This window comes from Spermophilus citellus (genome assembly GCF_964194105.1).
Source record: "Spermophilus citellus genome assembly, chromosome: 1".
NCBI classification, from domain to species: domain Eukaryota; kingdom Metazoa; phylum Chordata; class Mammalia; order Rodentia; family Sciuridae; genus Spermophilus; species Spermophilus citellus.
The window spans coordinates 288,617,621-288,638,540 of record NC_138182.1 but is presented as its reverse complement, the minus strand read 5'-3'; the positions used below and the strand labels follow the sequence as shown (position 1 = coordinate 288,638,540).

The following is a 20,920-nucleotide window of genomic DNA, read 5'->3' as shown; positions in this document are numbered from 1 at the left end:
CTGTGACTGGGAGTACTGGACACACAGGACCAGGTGCACACTCTACACTGTGACTGAGAGTACTGGATACACAGGGTGGGTGCACACTTTCGACAGTGGCTCAGTGTCCTGGACAAAAAGCCCAGTTACACACAGTCCACTGTGAAAGTCCTGGACACAGTTCCAGGTGCACACTTTCCACTGTGACTGAGTCCTAGACACACAGGGCTGGGTGCACACTATCCATTGTGATTGAGAGTCATGGACACACAAGACCAGGTGTACACTATCTACTGTGACTGAGTCATAGACACACAGGACCAGGTGCACACTGTCCAATGTGACAGAACCCTGGACACACAGGGCTAGGCATATTTTCTACAACTAAATCTTTGCTACATAGGACTGGATGCACACTGACTACTGTAGACAGAGTCCTGAATAAAGGACCAGTTAGAGTCTGTCCACTTTGAGAATCCTGGACATATATAGCTAGGTACATGCTGTCTACTGTGACTAAGAGTTCTAGACACAGGACTGGGATGTTGTCCACTTCAGCAGAGTCCTGGGCACAGGGCTAAATGGAACCTTCCAGTGCACACTGTTCACTTTGACTTAGAGTCCTGGACTCACAGGTCTGGGTGCACACAATCCTGTGACCATAGTTCAGGACACACAAAACTGGATGCATGCTATCCACTGAGTCTGAGAATCCTGGGCACACAGGCAGAGTGCACACTGTCTACTGGGTCTGATAGTCCTAAACACATGACCAGGTACACACAGCCACTATGAGAGTCCTAGACACACAGGGCTGGGTGCACACAGTCCATTTGACTGAGAGTCCTGGCCAAATAGGACTGGGTGCTCACTGTCCACTGTGACTGAGAATCCTAGACACACAGGACTGGGTACACACATACAACATGAGTGAGATTCCTGAAGAAAACACTGGGTGAATACAGTCCACTGTGACTGAGAATCCCAGCACACAGGCCTGGGTGTAGATATCCAACATGAGGAGATTCCTGAACTAAAATTTGGGTGCACATAGTCCACTGTGACTAAGAGTCCTGGACACACAGGGGTGGTGCCTACAGTGCACTGTGCCTGAGAATTGTGATCATTAGACCAGGTAATACAGTCCACTATGACTGAGAATACTGTACACGTAGGACTTGGTGCACAGTATCCACTCTGACGGAGTCATGGACACAGGAACAGGTGCACACTGTCCACTGTGACTAAGTCCTGGACACAGAATCAAGAGGACACTGTCCATTAGCACAGAATCCTGGACCCAGGGCTAGGTGAAGATCACCCACTCTGACTGAGAGTCCTGGACCCAGGCCTGGGTGGTCACTGTCTGGAAGGTAAACAAGTGGAGGGTGCCCCAGTGATCTCTAAAGGCAGCACCCTGTGCAGTGACTGTTGTCCTCCTTTCTCCCTCCTGGCCTCTTGTTCTGACCTGAATCCCAGACCTCAGGCCACTACCTACCTGTGCCTTCAGTGGCCCTGCTGTGGCCAGCCTCAGGATTTGGCAGTGATTCTGTGGGGCTCCTGGAAGGACACACCATCTGCAAGGACAGGCAATACCTGCTTTCTGCAGGTGTGATGCGCACCTCCTTGTGCACTAGCAGCTGGCTGATAGACACAGGCAGAAGCTGCAGATGACCAGAGTGAGTTGAGACAGGAAAAGGAGGGTTGGAGGCCAGCCTCTCATTTTCTCTTGAATTCACAAATTTTTCAGGGAGGAACTGTGATAGAAAAACAGGAGAAAAGCCATTTTACTAGAGGTTTTGAGGTTTGTCACACAACCCACACCCTGAATACAGCATGTGGGGTTTGTTGTGATGCAATAGGAGAGACCAAATAAACCGAGGCAAGAGCCACAGCAGGTGGATTCTGGACAAGGTGGGCCCACACAGGATCCCTCAGCATCTCTGCTTTGCTGACCTCTGCGTTTCCCTTCTGGAGGGCCTCAAGACCCATAACGACTCGGCTCCAGCTGTCAAGTATGTGCTCCCCACTTGCACCAGGAAGTAGAAACTGGGGTAGGGACTGTGGCATCCTTTTTGTCTCCTCTCTAGAAATCCCTCAGCCCTTTACTCAAAACTCAGTTGTATGATCACACCAGAGCCATGATCTTAGCTGGGAGTGTGACCACTCCCACCATATTGCTGATGTTTTATGGAAAAGAAGGAGGAAGTGAGCCTTGGGATGACAAGTTGCTGCCCTATCCACCGACCCATGAGGACTGGGACCATCTGTTGACGAACCCCTAGTTCACAGGCCAGTCCCTCCTGCCACGGAATCATGCTCTACTCCTCTAGGAATCCACCTTTCTGTCCAACTTGCTTGCAAAGCAGTGGCCACAAAAAGTACCATGAGCCATTGGTTTTTGACTTGTTATTTAAAAGTTTATCTTGGGTCTGTTATGGTTTAGATATGAAGTGTCCCCTAAAATCTCATGTGTGAAGCGATGCAAGAAGTTTCAGAGGTGAAATATTAGATTATGAGTTTTTACCTAATCGATGGACTAATCCAACTGGGTGGTAACTGTGGGCAGACTGGAGGAGGCAGGTCACTGGGTATGTGTCTTTGGAGTTCATATTTTGTCCCTGGTGAGCTGAACCCTCTCTTCTTCCTGTTACCATGTCCTGAGATGCTTTCCTCACTCTTCCTTTCCGGCATGACATTCTGCCTCATTCAGGCCTCATCTCATCCAGGGGAGGGGCTGGGCTTCAGCATAGCTAACCTTGAGAAGGGGATGGCCTCAGTGTGGATGACAGTTGAAGGTAGCCTTTTTCCTCTCTCCAGGGCAAGTTAGCCACATCTGCTTGATTCTTGGAGTGCATTCTTCTGGACCAGGTTGGAGAGATCCAAGGCTGGCTTTGCGTGAATGTGAATTTGACCTGAACCATCCATCCACCTTTCCACAGGTATTGTGAATACTGTACCTGAGTGTCACACCAGCCTTGTGCTGGGACATTTTTATACCCTGTTAATGGTATTAAAACAGGCTCTGAACATTAAGATGGCTGCCCTGGGGCACATGCTGGCAAGTGGGCACAACTTGAAACCCCAGCTACCACACCACCTTCACCATCTCCAAGACAAGGAAGGATAGATCTCAGTCCTTGACAGGGACAGTGTTCTCTGAGGTATATGTTGCTTCTGGGGATGGGATACTGTCCCTAGAGCAGCTGAAGGATAACAAATCAGGGTGAGGAGGCATTCACCCAGCTGCACATAATCCTCATCCTTAGCCTGGATCCCATACCAAACTCAACCCCTATGAGCTCTGACCATAAGAATCCTGGCCTAGACCCAGCTATCCTACTCCTTGGTTTAATACCAAAGGACTTAAAAACAGCATACTTCAGGGATGCAGCCATATCAATATATATAGCAGCACAATTAACAATCGCTAAATTGTGGAACCAACCTAGATGCCCTTCAGTAGATGAATGGATAACGAAAATGTGGTATATATACAATTGGAATACTACTCAGCATTAAAAGAGAATAAAATCATGGCATTTGCAGGTAAATGGATGGATTTGGAAAATACTATGCTCAGTAAGCAATCACCCAAAACCAAATGCTGAATGTTTTCTCTGATATGTGGATGCTGATCCATAATGGGGATAGAGGGAGCATGAGAGAAACAGAGCAAATGGGAGGGAGAGAAAAGGAGGGGGCATGGGGGTAAGAAAGACAGTGGAAGGAGATGGTCATCATTACCTTAAGTACATGTATAAAGACACAAATGGTGTGACTCTACTTTGTGTACAATCAGATATATGAAAAATTGTGCTCTATATGGGTACTATGAAGTGAAATGCATTCTGCTGTCATGTATAACAAATTGGAATAAATAAATAAATTAGAAGAAAATAAGATATATGTAGAACAAATAAAAATGTTTATCATAAAACAAAGAAACACAAGCCTTAATACTGAGGTTTTCCAGAGAACGAAATCAGCGGGGAACTATTTACTGACAAAGAGCAAAAGCCACTGAGCAACATAGGATGATTACTGATAAATTAGAGTATCAGTTTGATTATTTTATCCAGAATGATTTGTTGAATATCTTTTAAAGACTAGTTCTTTAAACTATGACATATGATAAATCCAAATAGCAGCTCCTCATTCTTGACTTAGCTTTTGAGCTTATATTTTTTAGCAGGAAAAAAAATCCTGTAAATTTCACGGACTCTATAGATAACTATTATATGTCATCTGTGACCATTTTGGCAATGCCATTTCAAAGGATCAGATGAAATTTATTTACAATATAAAAATAAGATTAAATACTGGAGTGGGGAACAGATGGACCAAGTAGTAAGTAGACCAAAAATATGAAAAAGTGTATACAGCAGGCTGTAATATGTGGTTTCTATATGTAAATGTGTAATATCCAAGGAATATGCATGTTCTCTCTACTACAGGCAGAAGATGAACTAAAACAAAACAAATTATCTCTTTACCATTTGAGGCCTTCATAAAATTAAAATTGAAACTGTCTAAAAAAAAAAAAAAGAATCCTGGCCTAGAATAGGTTTGAGGCCAGCCTGTGGACTCCCATGACAATTTGTGGACTCCCAAGAGCATTTGCTAACTTCAAACTCATTTTCCAGCCTCCTGGGAGCCAGAAGTGGGCTTCATCAGACCCTCAAGGTATGTTCTGGCTCATCCTGGGCTCCAAACATAGCTTCTTCTTTGCCCAGAGAGATCACTATCCAATCTGACCATTTATCCATGCAGCCCCAAACAGGGGTTGACATTTCCAGACCAGGAAAGGGGGTAGCTGGAGGCTGTTGGTATCATTCAAACCAATCTCTCAGGAAAAGAGGAGATGGAGGCTGGCTCTACTGGTCCATTAGAGTTACTAGGGCACAAATTGGACAAATGGGAAAACATGGTACTCTTTCAGCAAGGCTCTTTGTACCCACAGACCTGGCCCAAATTTGCACAGAGCACAAAAGTGAAAACAGAACTTGGTACAGAACTCTGAACCTGGTGGGTGTATTGCCAGGTCCAGAGACTCTCAGGACACTTGGATATTTACCTCTGCAGGTGGAAATCCACCTTGACTCCTTTCCTTATTTCTCTCATTTATACTACTTCTATTCATGGCCACAAGGAAGACAGAAACAGCTTTTCCTTCCTCATCTCTTCCATGACTTTCCGTTCCTCTCAGCCTTATTTTCTCTTTGGGATCCCAACTGTGTTCAACCAGACTAGGCCAGAACACTTGCTCATGTGACCAACAGCCTCAGCATTGAAATCACTGGTACCACAGGCCTCCGCATCTGCCTACTCCTCATTTTGGAAGGTCTGAATGATCTTCTAATTTGTTCATCCTGATCCCACATGGAGTCTCTCTTCACAGGTCTGACTTGTGGCCTCTTGAGCATGATTCTCCTGCTGACCACAGTGGCTGACTCTCAGCCTGAAGACATATTTCATACATCATTGCTATCCCATAAATGCCTGTTGTTTTCTGATACTGTTTGGTTATCATTCACTCACTTTTCCTCTCTTCTTTCCTTCACTCTTATCTCCTTTTTTCTTGTCTTTCTCTCTCTCATGATGAAACTTGACTTTGCCTCCCGTTTCTTCCATGACTTTCCATTTCTCACAAACCTTCTTTGTCTCCATGGTGTCCTACCTGTGCTCCCAGAGGCTGGGCCCAAACACCGCACAAGGTCCAACCCCAGCCTCCGCCTCGAGACAGGGTGACTCGGGCTACCTCACCTACTGTTTCTGACTTGGTAGGTCTGGATCATCTTCCCTTGTTCCTCTTGATTCCAGGTTTGTTTGTTTGTGTTTTACACCAACCATAGTTAACATCTTAGCTAGAAAAAACAGCTGTATAGGTTACTAGCATCACAAAAACCTTTTGATTTAGCCTGATTTTTTCTTCTTTGTCACCCACTCATGTAGATCACAGTCCTGGGAATCCAACCTCACACTTGCAGGGAAAGGCTCTAGCACTGACCACCATTCAAAACCCTGGGAGGTGAGCAGTTCAAGCATTGGAAGACCCCCTTTCCCCCAACATCAGTGATACCAGGAAGACAGCTTGAAGTATGTCTGATTTATTTAGATAGCCTTGAGATGAAGCCAAGATTTCCTGCGGTGCCTGTGCATGTTTTATTTTCATGGGTAACTCAAAGGATACTCTGGCCAGAGACCAGTGAAGATATACTATCTTGATTCTTGAGAATCCAGAATGGGAGATGGCAGGTTGCAAGTGATCCTAGGCTGCCTCCTGAGTCTATCTGATAAAGGACTCACTACAGCTGGGACCACCAGTGCCAAGGGGAAGGGTGGTGACCCTCCGTAGACGTGTGCACACAGTGCTGTGAGTGGTGCAGAGCATAGGAGCCTTGCCCTGATGGCTGTGCACAGGATCCACTGTGTTCTTGGTGCACGGATTCACAGAGAAATATTGGTATATTGGTGGATAACAACAGAAAATGGCATTGGAACAGTGGGAATCAGCCATTGTGCACAGGAAGCTCTGGGAGACGTTCACTGTAGTCTACCTGAAGTTGGAACAAAATTAAAAGACAGTATGAGTTTGGAAAGTGTGAAGACTGTAAGTGAACTCTGTTCTATATCCATAGAAGTAACTTAAATTAGTGAGGCACTTGCAGAAAAACCAAGGCTGTGAACAAATCTTGTTATGAAGATGCTTGGCTGATGAATAAAACATCATGTAACTCTTCAGAACTAGGTGACTTAATGAATGAAGAAGCACTTGAAAAATAGGCAGAATTCATTGAGGAATGAAAATGGCACCCTAAGTAAACCAGTGTGGAATATCTTCAGCATAGTTGTCTTGAGTTAGTGGGGGAGAGAAGACATAAAGAAAAACTATTCTCAGCACTGCCACTAGAGGAAGATAACCCTTAACTTCCCAACAACTACAGATAAACACAATATGCACCTTTTACAATTCCTTATGATTTTTAGAGTTGGCTTTAGGCTCTGGTATCCAGAGTCCATAATGTTATCTATGATAAAAACTACTTATAAAATTATGTGATTCACGGACAATCTTGTTATAATCCTTATATACTATCTTAGCTTGCTTAGATCCATCCTTGGATTTGGGTCAGTACACTGAATGATTTCCCATTGGAAAAAAATGGGAATAAAGAAAAGTATTTGTTGTATAGTGTCAGAAGAACAATACTGTCTTAGTTTTACAATATGCTGCATTTTCTGGTGATATTTTTATATACTGCAGCAACAGATTTGCAGCAAAATAAAAACCAAATAAAACATCCAACTTAAAAAAAAATAAGCAAAAAGAGGCTGGGGCTGTGAGGTAGCATGCCCTTTGTTACTATCCTCATATCCACAAAAAATTTATCTTAGGCTCTTTGTCCTTCTCTCTTCCACTCTTTCCTTATTTAGCTTTCTTGAAAGGCAGCGTGAAAGAGAGAACCTTGACTCTTTCCCCTTTTTTTCTCCTCGGTTTCTCTATTCAGTTGGCTGATCATAGACTTGTACTTCTGTACTCACAGGATCCTCAGCCTCAGCTTCTGGCAAAGCTGGCACCCCAGCTGTTATGGTTTGGATGTGAAGAGTCTCCCCAAAGCTCACATGACACAATGCAAGAAGATTTGGAGAAGAAATGATTGGGTTATAGTTTTAACCTAATCAGAGAATTACTCCTTGATGATGAACTGAGTGGTAACTGGAGGCCGGTGGGGTATGGCCGGTGGAAGTTGTTCATTGGGTGCATTATGATGGGGTATATATTTTGTATCTGGAGAGCGGAGTCTCTCTCTCTGCTTCTTGATCGTCATGTAAACTGCTTTCCCCTGCCACACTCTTCTGCCATGTTCTGCCTCCTCACCTTAAGCCCTGAGGAATGGAGTCTGAAGGAGTGAGCCCCCAAATAAACTTTTCCTACTATACAGTTGTTCTAGTTGGGTCCTGTTAGTCACAGCAGTGAGAAACCTGACTAGAACATCAGGCCACCACTCCTGCTGCTGGTATCCCAGGCTGTCACACAGACCTTTCTTCCATCACCAACTCTAGCTCATTTCTCCATTAGCAAGCAAAAATTTTTGTAGATTACTAGCATCCCATAAATTGGGGATCGGGGGCCATCTATTGTTTACTGGTCATCATTCTTCCACTTGTTAATTTATACTGCAGTTCTGAGAATCCATTCCTAGGTGTTGCACATCCCAGGGAGTAGCTCTCCATTACCGAGCTTCATCCCCAGCCATGGGAGTTGACCACCTCAGGGAGAGGAGACTCCATGTTCCTCCAACACAAAGCTTCCAGGAAGAAAAGTAGCATAGAAGAAGACATTCACTTTTCATTCATTGTTTCCTCCATGAATTTCCATTCTTCTCAGCCTTTCCTTTTCTTCTCAGATTCCTGTGTTCCCCAAGCTCAGCTTCTACACTTGCATTAATGCACTTCCTAGTCCCACCTTCTGGAATTGCTGGTACCACCGGCTACCACCATACCTGACTCTAATCATGCAAGGTCCACATTATCTTCTTACTTCTTCATCCTGATTATGCACAGAATTTCTTTACACAGATTTGACTTGTGTCCACCTTGATACTCTGACACCAACCACAGTTGACCTCTCTGCTAGAAAAAAATTCTGCAGGTTATGAGCATCTTTTAAACATTTTTGTTATGCCTTATTTGGTTTGGGTTTTTCTGGGGGGAGTTCCCATTTATTCGCTCATTTATCTTGCATGCTAGGAATCTAATACCAGATATCATACATTCCAAAGACAGTTTCTACCCCTGAGTCCTCTCTCAATTCCCAGGAGTTTAGCACTTCAAGGTACACAGGACCCAGAGAAGCCAGAATTAGACAGCCAATATAGACAGGTAAATTCACTCAGGTCAGATCAAGGAGGCCAATTTTTTTTTTTTTTAAAGAGAGAGTGAGAGAGAGAGAGAATTTTTTTTTTAATATTTATTTTTTAGTTCTCCGCGGACACAACATCTTTGTTGGTATGTGGTGCTGAGGATCGAACCCGGGCCGCACGCATGCCAGGCAAGCGCGCTACCGCTTGAGCCACATCCCCAGCCCAAGGAGGCCAATTTTGAGTGAGCCCAGGCAGTTGAAGACTGTCCCCTGAGGGATTAAAATGTTAATTCCTTCAGAGACCTTCCTCCACCTTCTTTAAGAACCTGTCCCTACTCCCACCTGTTGCTAAGGTAACCTGTCCCAGGAATTGCCCCTCCCTACAGGGAGCTGTAAGGTTGTTAATTAATGTATCCTGGGCTGCTCCATCCTGCTCTTCCCCCTCAGCTCACCTTTTCCTGTCTTTTGGCCATCCCACCTAGCATTCCTGGGCCTAGTCATATATGTAGGAAGGAGAAAGATAAGAAGAGGAGAGCAGAAGAACAAAGGAAGCTTAGGACATACAAAAAGGGCAGAACGCCTCACTTCTCAGGATTCCAGCTGTGGCCCCCTTCTCCCTCCTGTGTCACCCCTTTATAAATAAACCCTGCTTTATATGCTTGCCTTGGCATGCTTCTCCAATGTTCAGACTTCAACATGTGGGGGAGCAGAACTCATCACTAATAACCGGTGGTATCACCTGTATTACCTGACAATGCAAAGCTCATGATAAACAGCCAGAGGAACACTGAACTGTTTATTTAATTTAAAGATGAAACCCAGATTTCTTTGACACCCCTGCATGTATTAAAAGAAATGGCTCAGTGACCAGGGCAGCTAAGGATGGAAAGTATGAGGATGGCACATTCAAAGTGATTCTGGGCAGCAATGCCAGAACCTGTCTCAAAACAAAACATAAAAGAAGCTAGGGCTGCAAGTATTGTTCAATCCTCAGATAATGAAAAAATCATCTTGTTTTCTCTTGTATTCCTCTTCCACCCTCTCTGTCCTTTTTTCTTTTGTGCTAAAGCAGCACAAAAGAGAGAAACTCAACTCTTCTTCTGTTTCTTCAGTGACTTTTCATTCCTCTCAGCCATGCTTTTCTCCTCTTGGTCCCAGCTTTGTTTGCTCCTGGTGGCTGGTACAACTGCACTTATGTGTTCTCCTAGCCTCTGCTTATGGAATTGCTGTTGATAATGGCTACTAAAACAATTTTTTTGACACTTTTCTTTTTTTTAATTAGTTGTTCACAACATTACAAAGCTCTTGACATATCATATTTCATACATTAGATTGAAGTGGGTTATGAACCCCCAATTTTACCCCAAATGCAGATTGCAGAATCACGTCGGTTACACATCCACAATATTACATAATGCCCTATTAGTAATTGTTGTATTCTGCTACGTTTCCTATCCCCTACTATCCCCCTCCCCTCCCCTCCCATCTTCTCTCTCTACCCCATCTACTGTAATTCATTTCTCTCCTTGTTTATTTTCCCATTCCCCTCACAACCTCTTATATGTAATTTTGTATAGCAATGAGGGTCTCCCTTCATTTCCATGCAATTTCCCTTTTCTCTCCCTTTCCCTCCCATCTCATGTCTCTGTTTAATGTTAATCTTTTCTTCCTGCTCTTCCTCCCTGCTCTGTTCATAGTTGCTCTCATTATATCAAAGAAGACATTTGGTATTTGTTTTTTAGGGATTGGCTAGCTTCACTAAGCATAATCTGCTCTAGTGCCATCCATTTCCCTGCAAATTCTATGAATTTGTCATTTTTTATTGCTGCATAGTACTCCATTGTGTATAGATGCCACATTTTTTTTATCCATTCATCTATTGAAGGGCATCTGGGTTGGTTCCACAGTCTAGCTATTGTGAATTGTGCTGCTATGAACATCGATGTGGCAGTATCCCTGTAGCATGCTCTTTTAAGGTCTTCAGGGAATAGTCTGAGAAGGGAAATAGCAGGGTCAAATGGTGGTTCCATTCCCATCTTTCCCAGGAATCTCCAAACTGCTTTCCAAATTGGCCGCACCAATTTGCAGTCCCACCAGCAATGTACAAGTGTACCCTTTTCTCCACATCCTCGTCAGCACTTGTTGTTGTTTGACTTCATAATGGCTGCCAATCTTACTGGAGTGAGATGGTATCTTAGGGTGGTTTTGATTTGCATTTCTCTGACTGCTAGAGATGGTGAGCATTTTTTCATGTACTTGTTGATTGATTGTATATCCTCCTCTGAGAAGTGTCTGTTCAGGTTCTTGGCCCATTTGTTGATTGGGTTATTTGTTATCTTATTGTCTAATTTTTTGAGTTCTTTGTATACTCTGGATATTAGGGCTCTATCTGAAGTGTGAGGAGTAAAAATTTGTTCCCAGGATGTAGGCTCCCTATTTACCTCTCTTATTGTTTCTCTTGCTGAGAAAAAACTTTTTAGTTTAAGTAAGTCCCATTTGTTGATTCTTGTTATTAACTCTTGTGCTATGGGTGTCCTATTAAGGAATTTGGAGCCCGACCCCACAATATGTAGATCGGAGCCAACTTTTTCTTCTATCAGATGCAGAGTCTCTGATTTGATATCAAGCTCCTTGATCCATTTTGAGTTAACTTTTGTGCATGGTGAGAGAAAGGGATTCAGTTTCATTTTGTTGCATATGGATTTCCAGTTTTCCCAACACCATTTGTTGAAGATGCTATCCTTCCTCCATTGCATGCTTTTAGCCCCTTTATCAAATATAATATAGTTGTAACTTTGTGGATTAGTCTCTGTGTCCTCTATTCTATACTATTGGTCCACCCGCTTGTTTTGGTACCAGTACCATGCTGTTTTTGTCACTATTGCTCTGTAATATAGTTTGAAATCTGGTATCGCTATACCGCCTGATTCACACTTCCTGCTTAGAATTGCTTTTGCTATTCTGGGTCTTTTATTTTTCCATATGAATTTCATGATTGCTTTATTTATTTCTACAAGAAATGCTGTTGGGATTTTGATTGGCATTGCATTAAACCTATAGAGAACTTTTGGTAATATCGCCATTTTGATGATGTTAGTTCTGCCTATCCATGAACAGGGTGTATTTTTCCATCTTCTAAGATCTTCTTCTACTTCTCTCTTTAGGGTTCTGTAGTTTTCATTGTATAAATCTTTCACCTCTTTTGTTAGGTTGATTCCCAAGTATTTTATTTTTTTTGAGGATATTGTGAATGGAGTGTTTTTCCTCATTTCCGTTTCAGAAGTTTTGTCGCTGATATACAGGAATGCCTTTGATTTATGCGTGTTGATTTTATATCCTGCCACTTTGCTGAATTCATTTATTAGTTCTAGTAGTTTCTTTGTAGACCCTTTTGGGTCTTCTAGGTATAGAATCATGTCATCTGCAAATAGTGATAATTTAAGTTCTTCTTTTCCTATTTTTATGCCTTTAATTTCTTTCATCTGTCTAATTGCTCTGGCCAGTGTTTCGAGAACTATATTGAATAGAAGTGGTGATAGAGGGCATCCCTGTCTTGTTCCAGATTTTAGAGGGAATGCCTTCAACTTTTGTCCATTCAGAATGATGCTAGCCTGAGGCTTAGCATAGATAGCTTTTACAATGTCAAGGTAAGTTCCTGTTATCCCTAGTTTTTCTAATGTTTTGAACATAAAGGATGCTGTACTTTGTCAAATGCTTTCTCTGCGTCTATCAAGATGATCATATGGTTCTTATCTTTAAGTCTATTGATGTGGTGAATAACATTTATTGATTTCCGTATATTGAACCATCCTTGCATCCCAGGGATGAATCCTACTTGATCATGGTGCACAATTTTTTTGATGTGTTTTTGTATTCGATTCGCCAGAATTTTATTGAGGATTTTTGCCTCTAGGTTCATTAGAGATATTGGTCTGTAGTTTTCTTTCTTTGAGGTGTCTTTGTCTGGTTTCGGAATCAGGGTGATGTTGGCCTCATAGAATGAATTTGGAAGAGCTCCCTCTTTTTCTATTTCCTGAAATAACTTGAAAAGTATTGGTATTAATTCTTCTTTAAAGGTTTTGTAAAACTCCGCTGTATACCCATCTGGTCCTGGGCTTTTCTTGGTTGGTAGTCTTTTGATGGCTTCTTCAATTTCATCCATTGATATTGGTCTGTTCAAATTGTGTGTATCCTCCTGACTCAGTCTGGGCAAATCATATGACTTAAGAAATTTATCGATGTCTTCACTATCTTCTATTTTATTGGAATATAGGTTTTCAAAATAATTTCTAATTGTCTTCTGTATTTCTGTAGCATCTGTTGTGATATTGCCTTTTTCATCCCGTATGTTAGTAATTTGAGTTCTCTCTCTTCTTCTCTTCGTTAGCATGGCTAAAGGTCTGTCGATCTTATTTATTTTTTCAAAGAACCAACTTTTAGTTTTGTTAATTTTTTCAATAGTTTCTTTTGTTTCAATTTCATTGATTTCCGCTCTGATTTTAATTATTTCTTGCCTTCTGCTACATTTGCTGTTGTTTTGCTCTTCCTTTTCTAGGGCTTTGAGATGAAGTGTGAGCTCATTTATTTGTTGGTTTTTTTCTTTTTTTGAGGAATGACCACCAGGCGATGAATTTTCCTCTTAAAACTGCTTTCATTGTGTCCCATAGATTCCAATATGTTGTGTTTGTATTTTCATTTATCTCTAAGAATTTTTTGATTTCCTCCTTTATGTCTTCTGTAACCCCTTGATCATTCAGTAACATATTGTTCATTTTCCATGTGATGTAGGATTTTTCCTTCCTTCTTTTATCATTGATTTCCAGTTTCATTCCATTATGATCAGATAAAATGCAAGGTATTATCTCCACCCCTTTATATTTAGTGAGGGTTGCCCTATGGCATAATATATGGTCTATTTTTGAGAAGGATCCATGTGCTGCTGAGAAAAAAGTATATCCATTTGATGATGGTTGATATATTCTATATAAGTCAGTTAAGTCTAGGTTATTGATTGTGATATTGAGTTCTACAGTTTCTTTATTCAACTTTTGTTTGGAGGATCTGTCCAATGGCGAGAGAAGTGTGTTGAAGTCACCCATAATTATTGTGTTGTGGTCTATTTGATTCTTGAACTTGAGGAGAATTTGTTTTATGAATGTCGCAGCACCATTATTTGGTGCATAAATATTGATAATTGTTATGTCTTGTTGGTGAATGGTTCCTTTTAACAGTATATAATGTCCTTCTTTATCCCTTTTGATTAACTTAGTCTTGAAGTCAATTTTTTTCGATATGAGGATGGCCACCCCTGCTTGCTTACGAGGACCGTGTGCATGGTATATTTTTTCCCATCCTTTCACCTTCAGCCTGTGTATGTCTTTTCCAATCAGATGTGTCTCCTGGAGGCAGCATATTGTTGGATTTGTTTTTTTTAATCCATGATACCAGCCTATGTCGCTTTATTGGAGAGTTTAAGCCATTAACATTCAGAGTTACTATTGATATATGGTTTGTACTTCCATCCATGTTTGATTATTTATCCTTTTTTTAAAAAAATTTTAGTTTGTTTCTCAATGATTATCTTTCCCCTCGCCCTCTGTCTTTACTGAGGCACTTCCTACTGATGGTTTTGGTTATTGTTTTTCATTTCTTCCTCATGTAGTGTTTTGCTCAAAATGCTTTGCAATGCTGGTTTTCTGGCTGCAAATTCTTTTAACTTTTGTTTATCATGAAAGATTTTTATTTCGTTGTCATACCTGAAGCTTAATTTTGCTGGATACAGAATTCTTGGTTGGCATCCATTGTCTTTCAGTGTTTGAAATACATTGTTCCATGACCTTCTTGCTTTCAGTGTCTGTGATGAAAAATCCATTGTTAACCTTATTGGTTTACCCCTGAATGTAATCTGTCTTCTTTCTCTTGTAGCTTTTAATATTTTCTCTTTGTTCTGTATATTGGATATCTTCATAACAATGTGATTTGGCGTTGGTCTACTGTGATTTTGTGTGCTCGGTGTCCTGTATGCATCTTCAATTTGTATATCTGTTTTCTTCTTCATTTCTGGAAAGTTTTTTGTGATTATTTCATTCAGCAGGTTACTCATTCCCTTGGTTTGAATCTCTGTACCTTCTTCTATCCCAATGACTCGTAAGTTTGGTTTTTTTATGTTATCCCATAACTCTTGGATGTTTTTCTCGTGATTTTTTACCAGCCTATCTGAATTGGGTAGACTGTTTTCAAGATGATATATTTTGTCTTCATTATCTGACGTTCTGGCTTCTACTTGCTCCACTTGTTAGTGATACTCTCAATTGAGTTTTTAATTTGGTTTATCATTTCCTTCATTTCTAGAATTATTGTTTGATTATTTTTTATAATCTCTATCTCCTGATAAAGATGCTTAACTTCTTCTTTTATCTCTTTATGTAATTCATTCTCAATGTGTTCTTTTGCTGCTTGAATTTGCTGTCTTGTATCCTCTTTAAGGTTCCATTCCATCTGTCTAAGGTGTTCCTTGAGGTCTTTATATGACCATTTTTCTGATGAATCTAGGTCCTCCTGAATATTTAGGCTGTCCTGCATTGTTTGTACTCCTTTTCTTCCTTGCTTTTTGAAGCTGCTCATGTTACTTCTTGTTCTGTTTGACTGCTGAGTTACTGTTTACTCCTATAAATTTATTAGATGCTTGGGAGGAAAGGTATTAGAAGGGAAGGGAAGAAGTCACTAAAGAGAATGAGAGTAAGCAGGTGGAATTCAAGGAAGGGGGGATAAGATAATTGAAAAGAAATGAAAAGACAAAAGAAGAAAAAAATAGGAAATAAAAAAAAGAAAAAAAATTTAAAAAAAAATAATAAAAAAATTAAAATTAAAATTAGAAGAAAAAAATTAAAAAAATTGTAAAAAAAATTTTAAAAACAACAAGAAAGAAAAATGAAAATGAAAGAAAAACCCAAATTAAAAAAAAAAGAGAAAAGGAAAAAAGAAAAAAAACCTACTAAATGCAGTCTTAGAGTTTGATTAACTTCTCTTCCAGTAGGTGGCGCTGTGCCCACCAGGCCAAGTTTTTCCTGTCAATACGCGGGAACCAATCACTGTGCAGCAGCTCCTCCCAGACTGGGCGAGTCTCCAATCCTGAGTGCCTAGGGCCTCCTCTTGTGTCTAGTCACTTCCCACTTTTCCTCTAGCCAGGCCCCTCTCACGGGTGCCGCTCACCACAATACTGGCTACACGCCAGGTCTGCTGCTCCTGGGAGCCCTGTTTTCATGAACAACTGGGCACACTCTTCCAGTTTGCCATTCCCTCAGACCCTAAGTTTGTAGAGCTTGGGGCTGAGAATCCTCAGCGAATTTTACTTGCCCTCTGGTAGCCATGCCCCCGGTAGCTGGTGCAAGAGACCTCAGCTGTCAGCACTGGTGGGAGCGGTAGTTCTGCGCCGCAGGTCCTGCGCCACCTCTGATTCCCTGAGTCTGGCTATCGTGCTCACGGGAGAGCTGGGAGGAGCCCTTACGGGAGAGCTGGGAGGGGCCCTTAAGGTTTCCCCGATGTGTGGAGAGGGAAGGCTAGGGAATTACACACCTGTAGGTTTCAATGAAGTTATCTCCTCCGCCGCAGTCTGATGACGTCAGTTCTCTGCCATGGTGGTGTCTCTTGCAAATGGCGACAGTTCGTTTCCCTTTGCCCGGCGACCAATGCAACGGGTGGGTCCTTACTGTCTCTCCCAAGCCCTGTTTCAAACCTGTGGCCACTACCTATGAAGGCTTGGTAGGCATTTACCTCCGTAGGATGAGAAGGGCTGACCAGTTGTTTCAGCCGGATGGATTAGTGCTGAGTCACAGCTGTTTGTCTGCGGGAAGCAGGCGAACGGGAGCTTGAATTCAGCCGATCCGGGCTCAGTGTGTGTTCTGAGAGGCCCAGACTGTTCGCCCCAGATCCATGTCAGCTCAGCATTGCCTAGTGATCCTGAGCAAACAGATTTAGGTTGTTTACGACTCCCTATGCCTGCACAGCTGTAAGAGATCAGAGACTTGATCTCTCTGCGCCCGCTGCCATGTTGGAATCTCTAGTAGACTTTTTTTTTTACTATTAACTTCTTGTTGAGAAGTAAGAAACCTAGCTGTGCCTAGATTCTTATCCCACAAAGTCTGCGTTTTGTCTCCATTGTTTTCTCACATAAGCCTCCAGATTGAAAGTATTAGAGGTTTTCTCCTTGCTTGGGGAAATACCTCTAAGCTTCAGACATTCCCCGTACAGGTCGCCAAATGCTGCAGTCTGCCTGGGCACAAAATAACCGAGCCACCACACAAGCCTTGTAGATTCAAACAGCAACTCTTTATTCTCGAACTCTCACCGGCACTCTACACGCACGTTCTGGGGAAAATCCACACCTCCACCGGGCTCTGCATCCCAAAATCTAAAACTATTCATTTTCAATTTTGGAAGGTCAGAATTATCTTCTAAGTAGTCTAGCCTAAAGCACACAAAAAATTATCTTCAAAGATTTAACTTGTGTCCACTTGTGATATTTCTTCTAAATTTCTAACCCTAATGCTAACTCATGCCCTAAGCCATAACTAAGTCCTATTCCTAACCCTAACCCTCTAACACTAACCACAACTCTAAACCTAACTCTAAACTCTGACCCTAACCCTCTAACTCTTTCCCCAACCCAGCTCCAATGCCTTCCCCAGCTGCAACCCCTAACCCCAATTCTAATATCAACTCTATCTCTAACACTACCTACCTGAAGATGGCAGTAGCTCCCACAGAACTCAGGCCCACAAGACCAACTCCTCTTCAGATTCCAGCTGAAAGCAACAGGTTCCCAGGTGACCTACATCTTCTGTTCAACTTGGACACAAATGAGAGTTCCATTTTCTGTTTGAGTCATTTGCTGAAGCAGCTCACAGCAGCCAGAAAAGCAGTGTATTTACTATTGCCAATTCACCATAAAGCCTATCTTTTAAACATATCTTAAATAACATGCTTGAACAGCCAGATAACAACACACACAGGGAAAGGTAGTGGTAAAGTGCATGTAGCTTTCATGCCCTCTCCAGACAGCACCCTCCCATAAACTTCAGCAACACAGAGTGCCCTTAAACCATGTTTGTTTGCTTTATATGAATGTTTCATTAAGTAGCCATGATTCATTAAATCATTGCCCAATTTTGATCGACTGAACCTTCAGCTATCAATACTCCCCAAATGTGTGGGAGGCCTCAAGTTCCAACCCTCTAATCAGAGGGTTGGTTTCACTGCACCCAGCCATCCTGGGCCACTCAGGAGCCCTAGACCTTCATTCACCTCGTTGGCATCAGACACAGTGCTTCACAGATTCAAGGATCAGGAGCTAAGTGCCAGGAAATGGGCAGAGACCAAATAACTATTTCTCATTATGGCATAACAACCAACAAAATGAAAGAAAATATTTGCCATATATGTGTATGTGTGTGTATGTGTGTGTGTGTGTGTGTGTGTGTATCTGCAACAATACAAAATGTGCAGCCTGTGTGTGGAATAGTTTCCTGTTTCCTCAAAGAGTTAAAAATAAAATTACCACACTACTCAACAACTGTGTCCCTAGGTAATTACCAACAAAGAACTGAAAGGAGGTGTTCAAAGAATGTGTGCAGTGGACTGGGGTTGTGGCTCAGTAGTAGAGCATTCACCCAGCATGTGCAAGGCCCTGGGTTTGATCCTCAGCACCACATAAACATAAATAAATAAAATAATGGTATTGTGTCCAACTACAACTAAAATATAAATATTAAAAACTGTGTGTATTTGCTCCTTTCATCTATTGAAGTCATGAAAATGAGGGACAGGCTTTGAGAGTTCCAGAGAAAGAACCCTGGATCTTAGTGGAAAAGGAGTGTTTTTCTCTCAGTTGGGGCAGATGGTGAGAGTGAGGACTGACTTCCATGGAGAAACTTGCTGGTGTCCTGTTTTGCAGATTATGTGGTGGTCACCTGGGAGTAACCCTGCATTAAGTAAAGTACACTGTGTTGTTTGACATAGATGTGCAAATCTGGTAGAGCAATGACCACTGGGGAATGTGATTGAAAGGATGCAGAGCACTGTGCAACACTACAGCAGGATTCCTGTAAGCTTAGTACTGTCAGGAAGTCAATTGCATTTAAAAAATCCATGTCCATTCCTGGTCAGGAAATAGACACATACAATGTCATTAGCAAGGTTGACCCTCACAAACTCAGTTCAGGCAAAGCTGTGAAAACATAGCACTTGTAAGAAAATATGTCAGGAGAAACCATTGTGTGGACACCACTTTAATGTTAGAGGTTACTTTTCAGATGATATATTAGTAGTAGGAGGCCACTGAGTGTATATTATATTAATCTAAGAGAATAGAGTGTGGATATTATGTAAGAAATAAAGGCTACTCTCTAGATGTTATTATTATAGTAGCAAGTTGTCATGGTAAGTAATTATATAATCATGTCCACACTATGTACATGATAATAGTGTTTGGGGCAACACTTGGCATTTGTATTAGTCAGGCTTCTCTAGAGGAACAGAACCAATAGGAAGTATAATTATAACAGGGGTACTTATTAGGATGGCTTATGCAACCAGAAGCTGGATAACCAACAATGGCTATCTGCAGGCTGGAGAGCTGGAAAAACTAGTACCTGCAGAGTCCAAGAGGCTGAAGCCCCAGAACAAGAGCCATCAATGGTGCTACCCTGGTCCAAGACCAAAGGCTTCTGAAGGATCACTGGCAGAGTTCTCTTCGGAAGAGTAAAGAAGCGAATGCTCGATATCCTCAGACAATGGCAGCAGCAATCAGATGATGGCAGCAGCAATCAAGAACCTGTTCAAGAGAATCGAGCTTGCATTTGTTGCTGCTTCCTTGTTCCAATTTTTATTTCATCCAAGCCATTATCTTATTTGTCAGTGCTGCACATGCTTAGGGAGGGTCTCCATTTCAGCTGGCTATCCTACATGCCAATCATTCCTAGACACACCCTCACTGAAACACCCATAATCCTCTTAATCCTTGGTATCTCTTAATCTATCAAGTTGATAATTCAAATTAACCATTACAGTATTAGAGGCCACAGTGAGAATATTACAATAGTGTTAGAGGCCACTCTGTGTACATTATATTAATGTCAAAGACCACAGGGAGGATATTATATTAATGAGGGAGGGACTATTAAATGGGTGCCAGAAGCCTCATTCAGAATATGAGTGACAGAGAACAAAGTGGGATGGGAATATTGTAAGTGTCAGAGGGCATAAGGATGTCACTATGTGAGTGTCAGATGTCACAGTAAGGATGTTATGTAAGTGTCAGAGGTCACAGTGGGGATGTTATGTGAATATTAGTTTTATATGTGTTACTGTGGATGTTCTGTTAATATTGAAATGGGAATGTTATGTGTCAGAGGCCATAGTGGGGATATTTTGTAAGTTTCAGAGGCCACAGTGGGGATATTATGTGAGTGTCAGAGATCATAGTAAAGGTATTATGTGAGGTTCAGAGGTCACTCATGAGGATATTATAGAAGTATCACAGCCCACAGTAGAAATATTTTATTAATATTAAAGGTCATGTGCAGCTATTATATTAATTTTGGATACTACAATATAGATGACAAACAGATATTAAAGACAATAGAGCAGCTATTATATTAGTTTTAGATGTTATAGTGCGGATAATACATTAATATTAAAGACCATAGTGTACATATTATATTTTGATGCTATACTATTAATATTCCATTGAATTAAAGAACAAAAGGCAATTTTTAATAGTTATAGATGGACAGCATGCTTTTATTTTATTTGCTTATTTTTGTATGTGGTGCTAAGGATCAAACCCAGTGCCTCACACATGCTAGGCAAGTGCTCTGCCACTGAGCCACAGCCATAGCCCCAACAAAAGAAAATTATTATATTAGTTTTAGATGATATATTATGGACAGTAAGTTAATATCAAAGGGAACAAAGTAATTACAATATTAATTTTAGATGCTATGGTATGATTGCAAATTAATATTAAAGCATACAGGGCAGCTATGATATTAGATTTTTAGATGCTATAATATTGAT

The 20,920-nt window shown here is 41.5% G+C and overlaps 1 long non-coding RNA gene across 1 annotated transcript; it reads right to left on the bottom strand.

Moving 5' to 3' along the window:
* Positions 1-1,539: 1,539 nt before the first annotated feature.
* On the bottom strand, positions 1,540-20,658 carry LOC308647324. Its single transcript, XR_014021619.1, has 3 exons — positions 19,495-20,658; positions 17,586-17,692; positions 1,540-1,736 (listed from the first exon to the last, which is right to left on the bottom strand). It is a non-coding gene; the product is annotated as an uncharacterized lncRNA (long non-coding RNA).
* Positions 20,659-20,920: the final 262 nt, after the last annotated feature.